Below are 6000 nucleotides of genomic sequence, written 5' to 3'. Positions count from 1 at the left end.
GAGGAGAGGAGTGGTCCTTTTGGACTTCTGACTCCTCCTGGGTTTTGGCACCAAATGTAAGGTATTTTTCCCCGCCAAGGAAGAAGGAAGGGGCGTAGCCACGAAGTGTAAATAAGCAAAAGCTTTATTTAGTACAGCACATCCCACCTGACGAGGTTCCCTGGCCCGGAGGACAGAGGCCAGGGAAGTCACATAGGGTGACCCGCATGGAAGATATTTAAACGGTCTCTAGGGTGGTTGAGCTAATATGACGTGGTTCAATCTCACTGGCTGGCAGATGGTCACTCTTTTCCCAAGGACTCCTGGGAAGTTTCTTTTGGCACGCATGGGTGTGGGTGGTTCTAGCCAAACTTCCTGGGTCTGGGTTCCTCATGTGACCTTCTCCCGCTGTTGACCACTTTACACTTGGGCGCAAGTGTACCGAGATGGATCCAAATTCCCTGTCGACCCCAAGTAGGGTCGGAGTAGGTTTATTTCCAGTTTAGTTAGGGGTCTTGGAAAAAGCGGCTGACATCACTGCCTTCTTAGGTACAAAGTAATATTTTGTTGTATGTGATTGGAGAGGCACTAACAGTTTCTCCAAATTGTTTACCTCCCAGCTCAGCTGTCTAAAGGAGGCCTGTGCTAGTTCAAAGGTCGGGGGCGAGGCAGGCCGAGGCTTCAAGCAAGCCGGTCCCCCCTTCTCCCACTGGTGTGTACTGCCCTTGGGATGGGAGGTACTGATCTCCCAGAAGACTGCTATCAGAAGGTAGCCCCCGTGGGCCTGTAGTCTGGCTTTTATTGTGATTTACACTCTTCTAATTGTCAAGATTTTTCCCAATGTAAGCTTTTCCTGACTTTTGCAAAGATAAGCTTTTTTGCTACATTTCAAAGTGAAGGCTAGGAAGCCATTAATAGCAAGCCAATTAACTACAACCTCACAATGCGGGTGGAAAATGTGCTGCTTTGAGCCTGGGTAAGAAATTGAGTGAGGGGAATTTTAGTTTTAAAGGGGGCTCTCTGGTTTTAAAAGCCACTCTGAACTCAAACCTAACAATAGTAGATGCTCCAAATATTTGTAGGATGAATGAACTTGTGTTTCAGATCCACAGGCTGTTTAGTAGAGGGTCTTCCCTCTCCCTGCCTTCTGGTGGGACTGAAGCACTCACTGGGGTCAAAGATGTAAGTCTTACCTCTACATTCCCACCTTCTACGAGTTTGCTTTGGCCACTCAAAAGCTGACTCACTGAGGCTATAGAAGGAAGAATACTGTACTTACGGAATTTCACCTGATGAAAAAGAAATGGAGAATATGAGGAATTGATCAAGGTATTAGACAGCCTGACATAGTGACATTCTCAGCATATACTTCAAGATCAATTAAAAGTTAATGGGTAATTTTAATTTAAGTTTGACTAACTTCTTGTAACAATGGTTGAAGTTAGTGGGGTCACTAATAAACAGGCTTCCTGGTTCTTGTACAGGCTGGTTCCTCTTTGATGAATTGCTTTGATCACACACATTTCCAAGTCTGCAGAATGCCTTTTGGTCAAGCCGCTAAATACAAGTTCTGAATTCTGCTGTGACATTTGTGCTGTACCTGGTCTATTCAAAGATAAATACTAAATGAGGCAACGACTTAATTTTAACTGCTTAATAAATGTTTAAGTAGTATAATAGTAAAACATTTACTGAAAATGTCAAATATTGACTAAAGCTAAGGTAAATATTACTTAAATTAGGGCAGTCATAGAAACGGAATAAAACAGGTAGTGATTAGAGAAAGATTGAAAAGTACAGAAGAATAAATTTAATAAACTTCCAACGTGAGAACTGACATTTATTATTTTTTGAAAATATCTTTTCAGAGGACAGAATTTCATTACTGGTTTCCTTTACTAGAAGGAGGACATCAGGAAGGCTCAGGTGAAAAGATGGATTTCGTTTCAAAATCCCCTAGTGGACAGTACTTGATATAGTAAATATGTGTAGTACCAGCATATTTATAAAATTAGATGATTTTTAGGTGGTATACATTTCTGTGGTTCCTTAATAAAAACCTTGTTTCCTTATTCAAAGTATTTGGAGGAGTTTAGTACTGGGGCTATTGAAAAAAAATCACTCAGCTGAACTAAAAGTTGAGGGTAAATTGGAAAACCAAATTGACGGCTGCTGCCATCAAAGATGAAGCCGAGCTGCAAAGTCAGCATTCAGTTGCCTTGAGGTTTCATGAATTATGCCCACACATGGCACAGTATCGTAAACACAACCAGCATTCAAGAGCACCATTTCATGGACACATGATTTCTATATGCACTCTCTGTGGATGCTGATGTGTGGAATCATACCGTATTCTAAGATTTTCATTTTTATAAGTTCTTCTCTGCCAAACCCCTGCATTTAAGTCATACTACCTACATATCATTCTCTAGACACCTGTGCACATTTTCCCTCCATTTGCTCACGCTGGGTCCTCTTCCTAGAATGCACTCCTTTCTGTTTCACCTTGACCTTATCCATCTTTCAAGACGGCAAGTCAAGCCCGAGAGTGTATGAAACCCTCCTCCGCCCATGGTGCTTTATACTTCTAGTTTAGGGTTCAAGAGTAAAAAACATTGTTGGTCTCTCTGTGTGGCCATGGCCTTTGCAGCCCTAAGAGTGTTTTTATGTTTCAGCTGCTTTAGATGATGAAGACCTATAGTCTTGAAATGACCTTCCTGCGGCCCCAACAGTGATTTTGGGTTAAATGAGCTGTGCTTGTGTGTACTTAAGTAAAATGAGAGTATTAACATATTAATCTTATTTGTAAAGGTTAATCAATATTACTTGGTAGGACACAGATGATAAAAGTTGAGTGTGGTTGCTGGAGCTGGATAGTCCAGGTTCAGATGCCTAGAGTCCCTCCTACCAGATGTGCAACTTCAGGGAAAAGTTTTTGATCTCTCTGTGCTTCAGTATCCCTATCTATGCCATGGAGGTATTAATAGCCCTCACCTCACAAAACTGCTGTGCCAATTAAAATACTGAGTACACATAAGGCTCTTAGCACATACCTGGCACATAGATTGTGCTCAGTTAATGGTAGCTGCTGGTATCGACACCTCTATGTGTTTCTCCCTGTGCTTAGGGCTGGGTCTAAAAAGCTGAAGATATAGTCCCTGTCCTTCCAGAGCTTACGGTCTAATGGAGAGACCACGACTCCACTGTCATATGGTAGAACTGAATGTTCTAACTCTTCTACCACTGGCACTTAGCTGGTTTGTTTTGTAGTTGCCCATGGGTGAGGGTCTACTGCTGGGAGGAGCTGGGCAGAAGGACCCAGCAAAGGGTTTCAGCCAGGATCCTGCCCAGGTCCAGGCACCCCACGGAAGCTGAGTAGTCATTGCCAGCCCACTGCCCAGCATCCCCTTGCCTGCAGCAGGTCTTTTGCCAGTCAGTCCTCCCACTGATGCCAGAGAGGATTCACCTGGACAACATCTAGCCCCTTAGCCATTGCTGCCCAGTGGGATTGGTGACTCAAAGAATTCTAACTCCAATTTGGATGTGGAGGGGGAGTTTCCCCAAACAATTACTTCTTGGGCACTAGCTGGGTATCCTAACATTTAACTCAATTCTGATACTGTCTTCCTGGATTTAGCATCATATCTCATAGATTAAAGGCTCAATTTTATAAGACTGCCACCTCCCATTTCAGATGCCAATCACAAGCCTACCTGTGTTTCTGACCAACTATAGATTAGAGGTTTCTATAACCCTCTCCTTTTAAAGTGGCTCACAGAAATCAGAAAGACATTTTACTGGTTTTTGATAGAAAGATATAATTTAGGACTAGCCAGATGAAAGAGGTGCGTAGGGCTTGGTGTGTGGAGAGAGGCACAGATCTTCCTCCATGCCCTCTCCACTCTCCCTATACCTCCATGTGTTCACCAGCCCAGAAACTCTCTGAAACCCATCCTTTTGGGTTTTTATGGAGGCATCATTACATAGGCACAAATACTTAAATCAGAGGTTACTGGTGACTGATCCAACTTCCAGCCCTTTTCCCCTCCCTAGAGGTCAAGGGGTGGAACTGAATGTTCTAACCCTCTAGTCACATGATTGGTTTTCCTAGCAACCAGCCCCCATTCTTATATGCAATCCAAGTCACCTCATTAACCTAACAAAAGACACCTTTGTGTTGTTTTATTTAGAAAATCCTAAGGGTTTTAGGAGCTTCATTCCAGAAAAAGAGATGAAAACCAAATATATATTTCTTATAAATTACAATATCACAATGACCATCTATGTCCAAGAATTGGTTTGGAGTTTAAGTGATTACTCTGATTGACACCCCTCTTACATTATCTACCAGGCAACCAGAAACTCCCCAAAGGAGCGAAGGAACCTAGCACACATAGTAGAGGAAGGGAACTTTGTTCACGTGTGATTGCTGATATGAGACAGTGGTTGCTGACTGCCTTGCTATGAAGAGCAAAGGATAGAAGCACAAGCTTGTACAGAGAGGGACTGAGCAGGACAGTTGAGGGTACAGGCACAGAAGGTGCAATGGATTGAATGTGCCCTCCAAATTCATATATTGAAACCCTAATCTCATTGTGATGGTATTTGGAGGTTGGGCCTCTGGAGATCAAGAAGGTAGAACCCTCATGATGGGATTAGCGTCCTTCTAAGAAGAGACTAGACAGAGCTTGTTCTCTTTCTGTTTCCTATGTGAGGCTATCTACAATCCAGGAAGCAGGTTCTCACCAAAAGCTCTTTGATCTTGGACTTTCCAGTCTCCAAAATTCTGAAAAATAAAAATTTGTTGTTTAAGCCACCCAGTCCATGGTATTTTTGTTATAACAGCCTAAATGAACTAAGACATAAGGCTTCCAAAAGGAAGTTTTTGAGCCAAGCCTTAAAGAATAAGGAGGCATTCTATTTCAAGAAGTAACAAAAAACTCAAATAAAGAATCTAATCCTACACCTAAAAGAACTAAAAATGAACAACAAAGTACCGAGTAGAAAAAAGAAAATAATAAAGAGTAGGGTGGAAATAAATGACAGAGAAAAAACACAAAAGATCAATGAAAGAAAGAGCTAGTTCTTTGAAAAGATAAACAAGAATGACAAACCTTTAACTAGACTCATCAAGAAAAAAAGAGAAAAAACTCAAATAAATAAAATCAGAAATGAACAAGGAGAAATAATAACTGATACCACAGAAATACAAAGGATTATATGTACTATGAACACTTATATGCTAACAAATTAGATAAACTGGGTGAAATATCAATAGATAAATTCCTAGAAACATACAATCTTTCAAACTGAATCAGGAAGAATCAGAAAATCTGAATAGACCAATTATAACAAATGAAATTGAAGCAGCAATAAAACTCCCAGCAGACAAAAGTCCTGAACTAGTTGGCTTCACGGGTGAATTTTAACAAACATTCAAAGAAGAACTAACATCTATCCTTCTCAACTATTGCAAAAAATTCAAGAGGATGGAAAACTTCCAAGCTCTTTTTATGAGGTCAGCATTATCCTAATTCTAAAACCAGATAAAAACACTACCAAGAAAGAAAATTATAGGTTAGTATCCCTGCTGAACACAGATGCTAAAATTCTCAACAAAATATTAACAAACTAAATCCAGCAATACATTAAAAATATTATACACTATGATCAAATGAGATCTGTTCTGGGGAGGCAAGGTTGTAAATCAATTAACATGATACATCACAAAAACAAAATGAAGGATAAATATCACATGATTATATCACTAGATGCAGAAAAAAGCATTTTATATTTTATTCAGTACCCGTTTATAATAAAACTCTCAGCGAGGTGAGAATAAAAGGATCACACCTCAACATAATAAAGGCCATCTATGACAAACCCACACCCAACATCATACTCAATGGGCAAAAACTATAGGACTTGCCCTTAAAATAAGGAACAAGACAAGGATGTCTGCTTTCACCACTCTTATTCAACAAAGTAATGAAAGTACTAGCCACAGCAATCAAGCAAGAG

This window comes from Saccopteryx bilineata, chromosome 12 (genome assembly GCF_036850765.1).
Source record: "Saccopteryx bilineata isolate mSacBil1 chromosome 12, mSacBil1_pri_phased_curated, whole genome shotgun sequence".
Classification (NCBI taxonomy): Eukaryota; Metazoa; Chordata; class Mammalia; order Chiroptera; family Emballonuridae; genus Saccopteryx; species Saccopteryx bilineata.
This window is presented reverse-complemented; position numbering follows the sequence as displayed.